The 18,136-nt window shown below is 42.4% G+C and overlaps 1 protein-coding gene and 1 pseudogene across 1 annotated transcript in view; one reads left to right on the plus strand and one right to left on the minus strand.

Moving 5' to 3' along the window:
- The window catches only part of LOC124794638 (juvenile hormone esterase-like), a 516,675-nt gene that overhangs the window by 173,260 nt on the left and 325,279 nt on the right, over window positions 1–18,136 (minus strand). The window lies entirely within an intron of this gene.
- LOC124796559 lies at window positions 2,576–2,693 on the plus strand (annotated as a pseudogene).

The raw sequence follows: 18,136 nt of genomic DNA on the forward strand, positions 1-18,136 counted from the left end.
AAGCTGCTCATACGTAATTTTGGTATTAATAATATCGACAAAATTTGTAAGATGTGATGGTGGTTGCTTTTTCTATGAGGACACAACTGTGTATGCTGTAATGACGTTTGTTTAATGTTGCAAACTTTTCACAGATATACACACTTTTTACACAGTTTACAATGTGTCACTGCTAAGACAGTTGTGAAAATGACACATCTTGTCCTCTGAAATTTAACTAATCCTAAACATAACAATATTAAATTTTAACTAGAAGTTGCTTTACAAAATTATTCTTACAGTTATGTTATTATGCTGGTTAGTACTACTATAAATCATCCGATTCCGGTTCAAAGTTTGGTACTATTTGGTGTGAGAATCAATTCTACGGAGGATCGTTAGTTTTGTGACAAGTTCAGCAAAAGATTAGCCAAGGTCGCTCGAGTTTACAGTGGACGCAAGCTAGTGAACCAAGTTTACACCTCTGCACGTGGTATTTACCTTAGCTGTGATGAGCTATCATATGCATGGCCGCTCTCTTCCTCTGAAATTCCTATAAAAACTTATTAAACCTTTGCTGAATTTTCCAGCAGAAACTCTCCCTATGTTTCTCGTTATGCGAGAAAACAAGTACTCATCCATAGTCTTAGAATATGGCGATATACACCCGCACGGCTGGAGCAGCGTGCGTATTATAATGCCGTCTCAGTTCTCTCAAGAACAATCAATTAACTGGCTGGTTCATTTCTCCTCTGTTGGAGTTAAACGACGCTACAGCTAAATTCTAGCTGGACGTCAGCCGCTGTGTTCCCACAAATTTCTCCTCTGCGTCGTTCAGAGCATTATGCGCCCCATTCTGCACTTGACGCCTGTTCAGAGAAGAGTCCTCGAAAATTTCCGTCTGGTCTTTCTAGTAGCCGAACTGTCTCCCCATCTGGCTTCTTTCGTTCTCTGTGTCACGGCGTTTTTCGACCAATGGGGTCTGAGTCACCTGGTCGGTCAGTTGTTGACTCCCACCTTGGGATGCGCCATAAGTGCTTTCCGTGGCACCCCCTGTGGTGTGGCCTTCACCTCTCCTCACGATTGCTTCCAAATCAAAACGTTTCCTCTTGCTGCTTGTCTCACCTTCTGCTCATAGACATGCATTATATGATCAGTGCGTTAATACCGTCGATTGAGTGTTATCCCTTTTACGTTACATACTTGCAGGCAAATTTGCTCATTACTGCCGAATTAAGTTAGGTGTCATATTCACCTTTCTGTTACGATATATAAAGCTCTTATGTAAGGTGCGAAATTGACCTTCATTTATTCTGTCACTTTACAAGTAATTCAAAGCTTTGTTTCTCAAGAATATCTACCGACTTTCAGTTATAGTCTATAAACATGTGAGAGCATTTCAGAAGTTTCTAAAAGCTTTTCAGACTACTAGAAGAAAGCTTATAGGCCTGCAGTAAGTAATGTGACGTGGAATCTTTCCTGGTTTTGCTGTTATCAATTTGACTGCTACTGAATGATGACATAGGGAGGAACCAACCAACAACCTTCGCTGACATAGGTCGCTAATGTCGTGTTAAATTTTGAAGCCTTTCTGTAGGAACATTTGCAAACAAAACGTCCAGACAAAGGCCACTAAATTAAGAGGAACTTAGATTTTATGTATCTTGGGACTCATAAATACTGTTCACTGACCAGTTTCACAAACAAACGAGAGGTTAGTGTGTAAACTGTATCTTGACGGTACTGAATTGGTAGAAGGCTGGTGATGGCAGTCACTCGTTCCCGGCTGCCGGTAACATTAGGTAGCTGAAACAATGTCTGAAGTAACCATTGTTGTCTGCTTTCTTATACTCTTTACTGCTTCACTGTTCTGAGACTTTTTTTCTTATCATTACTGTTTGGAATTGCTGAAGTTAGTACCTTCATTAAGCATGTCAGTACACAAGACCATTTCAGTACTGTTTACTGAGGGCGCCCATACGAATGTTTGTAGGGGGAGAGGGCAAGACCGAGGAATGTGAGGTAATGTTAATATTTTGGAAGACAAATGGTGACTTTTTAGTGGTCATATAAATTAAAATTATTTATATGTGTAAATAACGCTATATACTTTTGTGTTGAGCCACTTGTACATAATACTGAAATTTAAAGCGTATTTAATTCACAGGAAGAAAGAAGGACAAACATATTATGATCCATATGATATAGGAAGAGCTGTTAAAGGCGCCTTACATGATGATGAGACGCTTAAGTTTTTAAAGAATACTTGAAAGCCTCCTGCAAACTTTTCTTTTCCTATTCAATTACAAGGGAAGCAAAACCGAAGATTTAAGCATGAATGGATGAGCCAGTACAACTGGCTTTCGTACAGTAAAAGGTTACGTGGTGGATTTTGTACTGCATGTGTTCTGTTTTTTTCTTCAGGTGCTGGAAGATCATCATGAAAACACAAAATATCACAAATTTTCCATGGAGAAGGCTATACAGTTCACCAAGTCTACGGAAGCAAGTAAAAAAAGTATTGCTGTTGTTCTTGATACCAAGATATCTTCAGTTATTGAAGAAATCCGGAAACGCTTGAGGCCTTTTATAAAGGGGAAATGGCCTTGCCGCAGTGGAAACACCGGTTTCCGTCAGATCACTGAAGTTAAGCGCTGTCAGACGTGGCTGGTACTTGGATGGGTGACCGTCTGGGCTGCCATGCGCTTTTGCCATTTTTCGGGGGTGCTCTGAGAATCGTGATGCCAATTGAGGGGCTACTCGACCGAAAAAAAAAAAGAACATCATAACGACCGGGAGAGTGGTGTGCTGACCATACGCCCCTGCTATCCGCATCCTCATCTGAGGACGACACGGCTGTCGGATGGTCCCGATGGGCCACTTTTGGCCTGAAGACCGAGTGCTATTATAAAGACTATAGGCCTGTGTGCTAGAAATAACCTATCTTTACGAGGACATCGTGATCATGGTTTAAATCCTCAGCTAAAAGAAGAAAAAACTGATGATCTTCTAGAGTGAAAACATGGAGTGTTTCAGAGTCTTTTGACTTTTCTTGTGGATGCTGGAGATGAAGATTTAAAATATCATTTCAGTACATGTGGCTGAAACAGTTCTGTGATAAGTAACACAGTCTAAAACGAAGGCATACATTGCATTGGTGACGCTATTCGCTCCTCAGTATCCAGGGATGTGAAAAAGGCTAAATATTTTAGCATTGTGTGTGATAAAACAACTCATGTCACAACTAAGTTTTGTATCCCGCTTGGTAGGCGGCGCGCGGGTAGGAGAAGGAGCAGGAGAAATACGTCGGTACTGCAGTGAGTTTAAAAATGGTTTACTGGTGCAAGAAAGAATACATAACTGTACAGATGCGAAGTATTCGACCTGTCGAATGGATAGCAAACTGAAGCGAAGTTTCCTGGCTGGCTGCACCTGATGAAAAAGGGCGAAGCAGTCGTGGTGCTCGTAGAACTCGACAGCACCGGCTAGAGGGCGCTGTCGTCTGTGTTTCATGATAGTGCCAACCTTTGAAACTATGTGTTGCTATCGATACCACACTAAGGAACAGATGATATTTTGTATTAGGTACATTGACATAGAGACCTTTGTTACCAAAGAAGACTTTCTGGGTTTTACCGAGCTTAAATCAACTACTGGCACTTCGATTGCAGAAGCCATTGATGAAGAACTCGAGACACTGGGACTGAGCTATCAATATCTTTGTGGATAGGGCTATGATGGCGGCTCAAACATGGCTGGGAGAATTAAAGAAGTTCAAGTTCCTATTTTTAGTAAACAACCATTGGCTATTTATACCCATTGTTTTAGCCACTCTTTGAACTTGTGTATTTCTAAGTCTTGTGATACTCTAACAGTTAGAAAAATGATGGGAATTGTAGGATCAGTTTCAGAATTCTTGTCTGCCTCTGCAAACAGAAAAAGTTCCCTAGAGGAAGCTATATCACGAGTACATTCACAGAGTCAAAAAAAAAAAAAAAAAAAAAATGAAGGCAATGTGTCCAACAAGATGGATAGAAAGACATGATATCCTTATTACTTTCAAGGAGTTATTTGTCCCGGTCGTGATCTTGCTTGACGAACTTTCAAGTAGTCGTGAAACCAACGCAGAAACGCCTAGTAAAGCTTGTATGTTTAGTTGTGCTGTTCGAAGAGGAGACTTCGTAGTAGCTTTAGCAACTGCGGCATATTGCTTCTCTTTAACTCTAAGACTAAGTGAACAGCTCCAAAGTCCTAAAATGGATTTAACTGCCTAAAATGGATTTAACTGCCTTAAATCATGTCAATGATATGCTTGAGGTGTTCAACAATATAAGGATGGATTCGGAAACAGAATTCGGAAGTATTTTTGAAGATGCTGTTAAACTGGCAGAAGATATTGGAAGTGTAATAGCAATGCCAAGGACTATTTCAACACAAACCAAAAGAGACAACATTCCTGCTACAAACGCCGAGGAATACTTCAGGCGAACAGTATTTTCACCTGTTGTGGATCGTTTTATTGCCGAGCTAGAAACAAGATTTCCCCAAAATTTTCGCACCATATTTCCACTTGAAGGTTTTATTCCTGCACACTTAAAATACAGTGAGGATGAAGTGATCCAGGCATCCGAGGAATATGGACAGTTTTTGGTGAGTTCTTCGCTTTTAATGAAAGGAGAGCTGAAACTATGGAAGAAAAAGTGGGTTGATGAACGTAAAAGACCTGAAACAGTAACTGAAGCATTAAAGAACCGTGACAAGAAGTTTCCCCCAAATGTATATGTTTTACTTCAAATATTTGGGGCTATTCCTGTGAACGAAAGCACTCCTGAACGAAGCTTCTCTACTTTGAGACGAATAAAGACTTATTTGCGTAACACATTGGGGCAGGTGAGATTAAATGGATTGGCTCTTGCAAATACCCATAAAGAAAGATGTATTAACATTGAAAATATCGTTGACATATTCAGTAAAAAGACACAGAGGCGAATGAGCATGAAAATTGGGCTGAAGACGGAAATATAGAGTGAATTCTTTGTCACAGAATTTTTTTATATTCATGTCAAGTTCAAGTTTTTACATTCATGTCACCTTCTGTATCCAGAAAATTAATGAAAACTTATTTGTTGTAAGTTCACCTTTTTCATGGTTTATGTAATTTATAAAATCTCCCATGTGAAAATAAGTTTCTTTTACCCCGAACTCCAAAACAATTGCCAAAAACTACTTTAAGCAACACCAAATTTTACCAGGACCCCAACTCTCCTTTTGTTACGCGATATTCCACTCCCTGAACCCCCTCCCCCAATTAGCTTGCCCCCCTTGACCGACTTCTAGAACCGCCCATGGGCACAGTGGTGGCTACTAGGAATACAACAAATGTATAAATAGTGACAGCAAGCAGGCCTTTAGGTCTTAAGCACTTGGTAAATTGGAAACAATTCTGTGGTGAACTAAACTTGCAACAGAGTTTAACTTAGTGAAATTTAGTAACTGTCTGATGGCTTGAAACTAACCTATTTGCACAATTTTGAGGCTTGATTTCAGGAGGGGAAGGCAGCCAAGGGCAAATTTAACGACGAACAATCTATTGGCTTGTTGGACAACCAGGAGCTGGACCAGCACACAAGTATCTAATTAGCCCAGCCTGCAAAACGGACAACCCGATAGTGGTGTAAGATCAACTTAAACAGTAACCACACAAAACACAAGAATAATTAACCACCTGAACTTTCTGACGATTTTATGAGCAGTTACCATGGGAAGTAGCATCTGTATGGTGACAGTCAAGTGCTATTGATAAAGAAATTTAGCATTCTGGGTAGTAGCAGCTACGAGGGGCTAATGTTGGTTTTTCGTGTCCTGGTGGCAGCTGCTGGGAGGCAGTGGCAAGTGCAAAGCAGTGAATAGTTTTGGTATTGTTCGAGTTGCTTGTGGTATTGTTTTTGGTGGATCTGTGAAGCTGCCCAACTAATAGGAGTGCTATTAGGATAGACAGAGCAATTATTCCACAGTGGTGTTAAACACTTTTTGACTTATGTTTTACAATTGTATTGGCCATACAATAGGGTGTTCATAAGCCCTAGTCGCACAGGGAGACGGCTGGCATGAGCGAACTCTGTGGACTGAGGATGAATTCCTTATATTGGTAAGGTGCGGTATTTGTGTCTAGTGAAATTTTTGAATGAGCAGTCAATCATAACGCTCAAGGATCAGGTAACGGTAATGTAGACTGAGGAAGGTAATGGATACTGAACTAAGAAGTGTATTGTGATACACACCGAAGTGCCAAAGAAACTGGTATAGGTGTGTGTATTCAAATATAGAAATATGTAAACAGGCAGAATACAGTGCTGCAGTCAGAAACGTCTGTATAAGACAAGTGCCTGGCACAGTTGTTAGACCAGTTTCTGCTGCTACAATGACAGGTTATCAAGATTTAAGAGAGTTTGAACACGGAGTTTTAGTCGGAGCAAGAGCGATGGGACACAGCATCTCCGAAGTAGCGATGAAGTGGATATTTTCCCACACGAGCATATCATGAGTGTACCATGAATATCAGGAATCCAGTAAAACATCAAATTTCCGACATCGCTGGGCCAGCAAAAGATCCTGCAAGAACGTAACCAATGACGACTGAAGAGAATTACTCAACATTACAGAAGAGCAACCCTTCCACAAATTGCTGCAGATTTCAATGGTGGGCCATCAAAAAGTGTCAGGGTGCATAATCGATATGGGCTTTTGAAGCCAAAGGTCCACTTGTGTACCCTTGATGACTTCACGGCACAAAGCTTTACGCCCCACCTGGGCCTGTCAACACCGACATTGGACTGTTGATGCCTGGTTACACATTGCCTGGTCGGATAAGCTGCATTTCAAATTGTATCGAATGGATGGACGTGTATGGGTATGGAGACAATCTCATGAACCTATGCACCCTGCATGTCTGAAGGGGACTGTTGAAGCTGATGGAGGCTCTGTAATGGTGTGAAGCGTGTGCAGTTGCAGTGATATGAGACCCCTAATACATCTAGATACGACTCTGACAGGTGACACGTACGTAAGCATCCTGTCTGATCAGCTGCATCCATTCACGTCCATTGTGCATCCCGACGGACTTGGGCAATTCCAGCAGGACAATGTGACACCCCACACGTCCAGAATTCCTACAGAGTGGCTCCAGGAACACCCTTCTGAGTTTAAATACTTCAGCTGGCCACCAAACTCTCTAGACATCACCATTACTGAGCATATCTGGGATGCCTTGCAACGTGCTGCTCAGAAGAGATCTCCACCCCCTCGTACTCTTACGGATCTATGGACAGCCGTTCTGGATTCATGGTGTCAGTTCCCTCCAGCACTAATTCAGACATTAGTCGGGCCCAGGCCATGTCTGTTACGGCAATTCCGAGTGCTTGCGGGGCCCTACACGATATTAGGCAAGTTTACCAGTTTCTTCGGCTCTTCAGTTGAATTTGCAGTACTTATTAAAATAAAATGAAAAAAGAATAAAAGTACTTAAACAGGGAACAGTAGTAAGCACTACAGAGAAAGATAGCATTATTCTTATCACCTGCCAGCTAACAAGTGGGGGATGGAGTGTAATCAAATATCAAAGCAGTAACACCACATCTCCAATCACTCAGTTCGCAAGTAATAGTATATTATATTATATGATATTGAATATTTAGTATGATTAATGTTAAGGTTATTTTGGAAGTTGTTAAGTTTGATACTAGAAGGTACCAGATAGATTATATAACGGTAAGACAGAGATTTAGGAACCAGGTTTTAAATTGTAAGACATTTCCAGTGGCAGATGTGGACTCTGACCACAATCTATTGATTATGAACTGTAGATTAAAACTGAAGAAACTGGAAAAAGGAATTTAAGGAGATGGGACCTGGATAAACTGACTAAACCAGAGGTTGTACAGAGTTTCAGGGAGAGCATAAGGGAACAATCGACAGGACTGGGGGAAAGAAATACAGTAGAAGAAGAATGGGTAGCTCTGAGGGATGAAGTAGCGAAGGCAGCAGAGGATCAAGTAGGTAAAAAGACGAGGGCTAGTAGAAATCCTTGGGTACCAGAAGAAATATTAAATTTAATTGATGAAAGGGGAAAATATAAAAACGCAGTAAATGAAGCAGGCAAAAACGAATACAAGCGTCTGAAAATGAGATCGACAGGAAGTGCAAAATGGCTAAGCAGGGATGGCTAGAGGACAAATGTGAGGATGTAGAGGCTTATCTCACTAGGGGTAAGATAGATACTGCCTACAGGAAAACTAAAGAGACCTTTGGAGACAAGATAGCCACTTGTATGACTATCAAGAGCTCAGATGGAAACCCAGTTCTAAGCAAAGAAGGGAAAGCAGAAAGGTGGAAGGAGTATATAGAGGGTCTATACAAGGGCGATGTACTTGAGGACAATATTATGGAAATGGAAGAGGTTGTAGATGAAGATGAAATGGGAGATGCGATACTGCGTGAAGAGTTTGACAGAGCACTGAAAGACCTGAGTCGAAACAAGGCCCCGGGAGTAGACAACATTCCATTAGAACTACTGACAGCCTTGGGAGAGCCAGTCCTGACAAAACTCTACCATCTGGTGAGCAAGATGTATGGGACAGGCGAAATACCCTCAGACTTCAAGAAGAATATAATAATTCCAATCCCAAAGAAAGCAGGTGTTGACAGATGTGAAAATTACCGAACTATTAGTTTAATAAGTCACAGCTGCAAAATACTAACGCGAATTCTTTACAGACGAATGGAAAAACTGGTAGAAACCGACCTCGGCGAAGATCAGTTTGGATTCCGCAGAAATGTTGGAACACGTGAGGCAATACTGACCCTACGACTTATCTTAGAAAATAGAGTAAGAAAAGGCAAACCTACATTTCTAGCATTTGTAGACTTAGAGAAAGCTTTTGACAATGTTGACTGGAATACTCTCTTTCAAATTCTGAAGGTGGCTGGGGTAAAATACAGGGAGCAAAAGGCTATTTACAATTTGTACAGAAACCAGATGGCAGTTAGAAGAGTCGAGGGGCATGAAAGGGAAGCAGCGGTTGGGAAGGGAGTGAGACAGGCTTGTAACCTGTCCCTGATGTTATTCAATCTGTATATTGAGCAAGCAGTAAAGGAAACAAAAGAAAAATTCGGAGTAGGTATTAAAATCCATGGAGAAGAAATAAAAACTTTGAGGTTCGCCGATGACATTGTAATCTTGTCAGAGACAGCAAAGGACTTGGAAGACCAGTTGAACGTAATGGACAGTGTCTTGAAAGGAGGATATAAGATGAATATCACCAAAATCAAAACGAGGGTAATGGAATGTAGTCGAATTAAGTCGGGTGATGCTGAGGGAATTAGATTAGGAAATGAGACACTTAAAGTAGTAAAGGAGTTTTGCTATTTGGGGAGCAAAATAACAAATGATGGTCGAAGTAGAGAGGATATAAAATGTAGATTGGCAATGGCAAGGAAAGCGTTTCTGAAGAAGAGAAATTTGTTAACATCGAGTATAGATTTAAGTGTCAGGAAGTCGTTTCTGAAAGTATTTGTATGGACTGTAGCCATGTATGGAAGTGAAACATGTACGATAAATAGTTTGGACAAGAAGAGAATAGAAGCTTTCGAAATGTGGTGCTACAGAAGAATGCTGAAGATTAGATGGGTAGATCACACATAACTAATGAGGAAGTATTGAATAGAATTGGGGAGAAGAGGAGTTTGTGGCACAACTTGACAAGAAGAAGGGACCGGTTGGTAAGACATGTTCTGAGGCATCAAGGGATCACAAATTTCGCATTGGAGGGCAGCGTGGAGGGTAAAAATCGTAGAGGGAGACCAAGAGATGAATACACTAAGCATATTCAGAAGGATGTAGGTTGCAGCAAGTACTGGGAGATGAAGAAGTTTGCACAGGACAGAGTAGCATGGAGAGCTGCATCAAACCAGTCTCAGGACTGAAGACAACAACAACAACAACAAGTTTGAATTGTGTACTTAAATGTTTTTGTTGTTGTATCTGTTTCATGTCAAGGGAGAGTGCGATAACCTCTTTGATGCAGCCCCCAAAGACAGAGAGCTCACCACTGTTGACCTCCAATTGAAGGTCATCATGTGGAAGAAGATTCTGTCAGCGTTTGTTAGCACCCTCTGTGTCACATAAAAGTAAATGGAATTAATTGCCTTTAAGAATATAAGAATGGACGGTAAATGTTGTTAGGGTAAAATGTAATGATGACTGAGCTAGTTCTTGCCTTGACCTACTAAAATTGACATCGATGTTATTGTAAAATATATTGGTGATAGTGAAAATTTACTTAGGTATCCTTCAAGAATAATAAAGTAACTGTGTATTTTGAAAAGCATTGTGAATTTTAATCTGAAATCATCAAGACAAGATTAATTTTGAGGATAACTTCTTGTTGGGACTTTTCGGAAGTTATTGACGTTTGAAGTGAATCTTTAAATTCGAGATCAGAGGTAACGACTAACTTTGTTAAATTTCGGAGGCACGTAAGTTGTGGGGAATGGCTGCTACACAAACGATGGAATTTTGTCTATTTCTGGTTCCAGACTCGCAGTAATTTTCTGAATAGTTCACTGAACTAACTCAAATTCATTGTGGTGGAACAATCCTCTGGAAAGGAAGTGTGATACACTCAAGTTGAATTATCATGCATAACTAATTGAAAATATTCAATAGCTGTGTGTAAGGTACAACTTACGCTGGTACTGTACGTAAATAAAATAAAATAAAATAAAATGTGGAGTGTCACTTCATTCTGTATAATCGTTATCAGCGTTGAAAGACTCGCACAACAGGCTAAGAAGATGTTCTGAGTTTGAATACCTGCTAAATGACAAGTAGTTCAGAACGCTGAAAGTGACTGCAAGTTGTATAAGATGCAATCACAATTCAGCAAGTGTGACGATCGTCATCTCCACTGTCACGTTGAGCTCTCTCACGTCGCTGGCATCCACTGTTGCAAACATAATGTTCAAAATTGTTCCCCTGGCCTCCATCCAACGTCTCTTACGTTGTCAAAGGGAACGTGGCACAGCCTCTACTGCTTGCTGCATTTGTTCTCGGAATTGCTCATATGACTTATGTAACTTCTCATACTCCCCCCTTAACTTCCCCAAGTACTCCTCTGTTCGTGGCTATCTGGCGAAAACCAGAAAGCACCTCCTCCAGCCTCCTTTGCATCTGTTAAAAACTAAACTCAGCGTCCATTGGTGGCTGGCATCACCACATCTTCTTGTATGGCTAACAGAAATCCTCCCGCCAGGTGTTGGTTCCACAGCACTCCCACTTCACCACAGGTGAAGAGGTATTGCTTTTGGTGTACAGCAACCTTAGGACAGGGACTACTATCATCCTTCTTCCCCCTCAGAAGACTGCTGTCACTGATCAGCACTTTGCATAAGAATAAAACTAAAGAAACTTTTATTCTAGCACAAAACTTCTTCGTTCACCCTTAACACGTTACAACTAACTACCTTGCACGTAATGCCCTAAATAATCACAGCAAACACTATAAAATGCCCCTGTTTCTTTTTCAACCCTAATGCACATGGTACAAGATCATTTATCATCTTTTATGTGTACTCTAATGCTCCTTTCTTTTTGCCTCTTTCTCTAGTTCCATACGTACTATTCATGGGATTGACCTGTTGGTGCTTCTGCATGATCACAGACATCCAAATCCACTATTATCGATCCATTCACAGCAGTAGCCTAATGCTGACTGGCGAAATAGTCTCTATCACTTGGTAGGGTTACTGGGAAGTTGTGACAAATTTATTTGTCTTACACTTTGGTGTGTAAGGGCTGGATAATATCACCTACTGCCCTACTCTATAATGTGGTAGGCTTAACACTGCACTTCATAGCTTCCTCCTGTTTCTCTACTATCTTTATATTTGCCTTTTACACCTGCTTCCATACTTCTCTCACTGTTCTTGTGTATTCATGGACTGAGTCTTTATCCTTGCCTCTTTTCACCTTATCAAATCAAATGGCAATGAGATTTTTTTCCCATACACCATCTTGCACGGACATAGCCCTGTACTATTGTGGACCCTTGAATTGTATGCAGCCACGAGAAACAAAAGGCATTTATCCTAAACATTATGGTGTGAGTTCGCATAGTAACTTGACATCCTTCCGATCGTCTGATACACACATCTGCTCTACCACTCTAGTGTGGGTGGAGCAAATCAATTCTTAATTTCTTCATACATAACAAGCTACATAATTCCTTCATCAATTGCAACATAAAATTTGTCCCTCAGCTCCTAACCGTTGTTTCTGGTCCCCAAAACTTGAGTATTCACCTGTCAAACATTGCTTGTGTGACAGTAACTGCTTCATGGTTTGGAATAACAATTACCTCTACATATCAAAAGAAGAAGCTCAGAATGATTCCCTGCCAGAGTCTGGTTAAAGAGGCCTAACACATCTACCCCAGTCATTTCAAATGGCTTTGACACTTCTGGTAGTTTCTGAAATGATATTCATTTACGACTAAGTCCACGCACTGCACAAACTGCACATACTGCTCATAGTTCCTTACATACTGATCCACATCTCCCTTTTTTCGCTTCCACCAGTGTCTCTCAGCCACCCTTCGGTTTGTTGTACAGACAGCAAACTTGGACAAAGTGTTAAACAATACGAGTACACTTTGAGAGCTGATAAGTGAGGAAATGGAGTATGAAAATGCATTGGAAGACACTGTGAATCAAGACCTGGGGACCAATCAGACATGGGTAGATGTACTGGATGCAGGAGTCGCAAATGACAAGATTGTTGCAATCGCTAGCAAACAGAGTTTGGGACACGAGAGTGGAAATGATGAGTGTACATGAGGCTATTCACTGCACATTGCAGTTGAGTGCACTCTGATTGTCGCCAGTACCTAATCTGTTGGAGTTGTTGAAAGTGCAGGGGGAACTACTGTCAGAGCTGAGATTGGTAGCAGAGCCCAGTCGAGAATTATTGACTTTTTTTACCAGATGCCATTGGTAGGGCTGAGGACAGCACTGTTATACGTACTGGTTAGGCTTCAGGTAACAGGCAGGCAAGCAGAATTTAGATATTATGCCATTCACCCCAATCCAGTGAAATGGGGAGCCATAGGGAAATTTGTGCAGGTGTGGGTAGAAGGTGTGCTACTGATTTCTGAATGGGGGACCATATATGCAGTGATGACAGAAGAGGAGCTGTGACAGTGCCAGGGGTAGAGGATTACAGCGTGTCCAGCTAGAGTAACTGAAACTGGTGCAAATGCATGCCCAATTCATGGGCAGAACAGGTGTTCAATGATATTGTGGAACCTCGACACTATCTCTAGTAAGCAGGAGTGCACTAATTTTTTCTGTGTACCACAGCATGGTAGTGGTAGCGAGTTGCTATGAGAATGGAGGGAACATGAGCATGAGACAATTGTTATGTCACATACGGTATGTGACATAACAAGGTCAACCATCTATATACTAGCCACGGCGCCCAGAGTTATCCCTCAAACATAACAGCCGCATTTGTAATGGCCAGATGTACCACTAGAGCAATCTTCATCGAACCACAGCTGGCAAGATGCATAAAGCCCAAATCAAGCATTCTTGTGGCCAATGGTTCTATGCTGTATTTTATAATTAATGTGCATCTATCATCTAACAGCCGAATTAAAAAAAGTCAGCTAATGTTAAGAGCTTCTTAAAAGTGTAGTTTTCCTGAGTAGTATCAAAATAAAGTAATTACAGAGACAGTAATATTTTGAGATGTGGTCGTTGGTGAATTCAGCCATGAGCAAAGTAAGATTATTCACTTACCTCAGAGGCAGAGGCGTAAGTAGTGTGGCCACTGCAGGGTTAGAAGATGTGAGATGGAGGATGTTTTATTGTTTGTCTTACACTACCAAAAACTCATGCATGTGTGTACCTCATACTGACGAACAACTGTGATATAACTTACAAACAGAAGTAACATGAATTCATGAATGCACATTACAGAGGTGGTCATCTTCAAAGGTGATGCATATTTGTAGCAAGGAATATGAAATTAAGTTGTACAAGGGCTGTTCAATAAAGAGTGATCATAATTTTTTTATGGTCATGATTTCTCGCACAAAAATTTAATCTTATGATATTCTGTTAGCTTAATGTGCAACAAACACGTCGTAGTAATTGGGGCTCCTGGTTCCCACCTGTGAGAGGCAGGCGAGGTCAGACATGTTCAGCATCGCCTACTGCTGCAATGGAGGAAACGCGAGAGGAATAATATGCGGCTTTGAAATTTTGCTGTTGTCTCAACAAATCTTCAGATGAGGCCTATACAATGTTACAGGAGGCCTATGGAGAGTCTGTTCTTCCCTACAGCACAGCTCGGAGGTGGTTTAAAGAGGGAAGACAATCAATTTCAAAGGAAGAAAACATCAACACTGTTGCTGTCATTGTGAGAGAGGATCGACGAATTACCTTCAGATCACTTTCTGGAATACTGAACATTTCATTGGGTGCCACCCACACGTTGGTGACAGAAATATTATACATGACACATGTTTGTCTGTGTGGGTTGAAGCCCCAGCAAAAGGACATTCACATTCAGGTCTGCATGTTAGATGAAAATCCGGAGTTTCTTTCAAATGTAATCACTGCTGATAAAACTCAGCTACATCATTTTGATCCTGAGAGCATGCAGCAAAGCTCAGTGTGGAAATCTCCTTCATCACCAACCTCAAAAAAGCAAAAGTGGTTTTTCTGGTGGGAAAGTTATGATCATCTCATTCTTTGATATTCATGGAATGGTTCATCAGCATGTTGTACCTGCACACACACCAGTAACTGGACAATACTACAGGGATGTCCTCAAAACATTTCAAGTCTGTATCAGACGCAAAAGACCACATTTCCGTGAAGCAGGCTGGATCTGCACGACGATAATGCGCGACAGCATTTTGCCAATGTTTTTGCTGAATATCTTGCAAAAATCAACGTGAAGTGCACCCCTCACCCTCCCTATAGTCCGGATTTAGTCCTATATTACTTTTTTTTCTATTTCCTAACATGAAGAAACGCCTTCATGGGAGGCATTGTCAATCATCAGAAGCAGTGGTGAAGGCTGCGGAGGTGATTTTGATGGACCTCTCAAGAAATGGTTTCCAGCATGTATCTGAAGACTGGCAGAAACGCTGGGACAAGTGCATCACATTCATAGGAGACTACTTTGAGAAGGACTGTCAAAATTATGAGGATGAGTAGAGGTATGTCGTCAAAAAAAAATTATGATCATTCTTTATTGAACAGCCCTCATAATTCAACACAATGAATAGAAGAAAAATGACTCTAAAACATTTAGTAAACATTCGTGATCATGTCACACATTACATAATGCATTGAAATATAGGATCAGTTGCTGTTGTTATCTCAATTAATCGTCCAGTCACACAGACAACACAACAACACTACGTCAGGACATTACGCTGTCTCAGTTTTGGAGTCGCTGAACATGACAGTAATTTGAGAGTACAGTCGACAGGAACTGTTGTGTATGGTGCTAACTTTAACAGTCAGTACATGGGAGTCGTCGACCAACTTATTGCACCCTACTGTAGCTAGTGTATTAGGGCTCATAATACACTAATTTATGTAGGTTACTAATTAATAATAAGATTGGTACAAACACTGCCTGAGGTGCTGCCATGCAATGTCGATGCTGGCTGGCTTTTGAGAACAACAGTTTGATGATCACTGCGCTAGAGACACTCTCAAAGCAGAATCCGACCTTTTTGAACTATGTGTTGAAAACAGACCTGATTGCTTCCCTGAACTAGTTAATAGCCACAGACGAACAGCGAATTTATGCAGAACAGTTGATGCAGCCAATTGAAGAATACTGTGAATGGTAGTGACACCTAATCGTGACCTTAAGTGTCGCTATTCCTAAGGACGTAGTGGCTACAATTCTGATATGCATAGCCTTTGTTACGAATTCTGCACCACTTGTTAGCAGCAGACACAGTGGCTGCGCCAAAGACTCAGATGGCATGGAGTTTTACAATTATTTATTGAACTTTCTTTACAATTTCTCCCTCATCGTCGCTGCCCAGCCCTGCGGATCCCTCCGCCTGGCTGCTGCTGTGTAGATTCTCTGACAATGTGTGCAACGTGTGTCGCTGATCGCACTCAGGAGCCTCAGGCCACCAGTGCTCCCCTGAAGCCAGGATGCCCTGTGGTTAAGATGAACTCGTCGCCGCTTGGCGCCCCAGTACAGGCACGCCCACGGAGTTGCGTTGCCGTGAGGTCAGCTGCCGATGCTTGCTGCACCAGCGGCTGGGAAGCTGTCAGTGGTGATGTCCGTGAGGTCCTGTCATGGACGGACCACGCGCCGTGGGGCCGGGTTGCCATGAAGTTCGGGCGTCAGTCCCTGGCGGCGCCTGTGACCAAGACCACGCTGCGGCCAGTCCTGCTGGAAGTTCTTGCTGTAGTTAGTCAGCCATGGTGCCGACCGAACTTGGGCCGATCTCCAGAGTTGAAGTTGACACCTGGCGGCGAACGGATGACTCCTGCGAGCTGGAACAGACTTCCGGAGCCGTCACCCACGAATATTGAACATTCGGGCACGAACCACGTCCGTCATCAGATCCAAAGTGCTTCCTAATGGCTTCTGTCTGTTGCTTCCTGTGCTCCATTGTTTATATCCGGCAGGAGGACTTTTTTACCCTCGGTGGTAGCTTTTTTTTATTACTCTCACAGTATATTGCAGCGTAACTTAGCGTGCTGGCCTCACTTTCTCTTACTCAGCACTCTCCAGGCTGGGCTTGATGCTCGGTCTGTGTGTGTCCTTGTTTCAGTCTGTTGGTAGACTGCTGCTGTCAGCAAGGCTATCTGTGCCTGCCTACTTCGCAACGCCTTGGTCGCCGGCATGCCTCTGTTTTGTCATTCTCCACTGCGTGAAGTAACGCTTACTACATGTGGCCACAACACCTTCATCTATTTGATGCAGAGAGCCACCCAGCAAACTGATCCACTAGTAACACAAATCTCAGTAGACCAGATCTCTCCAGCATCAGAGTGAATGAATGAGGAATACTGCAGAACAAATTTCAGTGAGAAGGGTATTTCTTAGTGTTTAAGTGTGCATGAGGCCACAGAACAAGTCGTGAATGAAGCGAGCAAAGCGTGGTTCTTTGCCGCTTTCAAACCTGTTGTAACGTGGGCGGACTGCCGCACACACACACAAATCCAAGGTTTAAGCATGGGTGACTAATTAAATACACATGGTTATGCACAACACGTTTATTTATAGCAATATACATACACCGAAAAGTTATAATAATTACACTGGAAACAACTGTGTGGGCGATCGCGTGACTGTGGTGAATGGCTCGACCTCTGATCCTGGAGGGTACACACTCGTCAGTGATCGAGGGTGCAGTACAGACTCGTGACGATGGAAGACAGTGGATGTGTGTCTGGCTGAGCATGTGAATGTTCTCTCGTCTTGCGGATGTCATTTAATTCACGGGCGCGAGAGACGTAGGGAACGATTGGCGGCTGTCCGATTTGTGTACGTGATGGTGGGGAGCGCACATTGTGCTTGACCCATATGGACTGTGGCTGGCTAGATTGCAGAACGGTTCAGGCGTCTGTTGAGTAACAGTGGGTAGCTCACACTGGTGTGTCTCTTTGTGTCCTGCACGCCCGTCAGCGCAGCATCGTTGCTGTGCTTTGTCCTATAGCTACTTTGGCGCGTGGGCGCAAGTGCGGACGAATGTCAGCCTGTTGACTGTGTCGCCTGCAATTGCTGTGCTGTTGTCCGTGGCTACCAAACACATTCCCCCCTTGGGGAGCAGAGCTTAGTAGGCACGAGAGACGAAAATACTCCATCTGCAGCGAGCATATGTTTGTGCTTCGTGTGCTCGTGGTGACGTCAGCGTGAGCGCAGTGGCGTTGGTACGTGATGTCAGCACGAGAGCGAAGATGGCGGTGTGTGGCGTCACGAGCAAATGATGAGGTGCATGGGGGTGTGTACTCCAGTGGCCTACTAGAACAGCAGTGCCCAGCGGCACTGTTCAGGAACTGTCTATAGCGATGAGTGGCTGCTGATGTAGCGTGCAGATGTCGGCTCGGAGAC

This window comes from Schistocerca piceifrons, chromosome 4, assembly GCF_021461385.2.
Source record: "Schistocerca piceifrons isolate TAMUIC-IGC-003096 chromosome 4, iqSchPice1.1, whole genome shotgun sequence".
Classification (NCBI taxonomy): Eukaryota; Metazoa; Arthropoda; class Insecta; order Orthoptera; family Acrididae; genus Schistocerca; species Schistocerca piceifrons.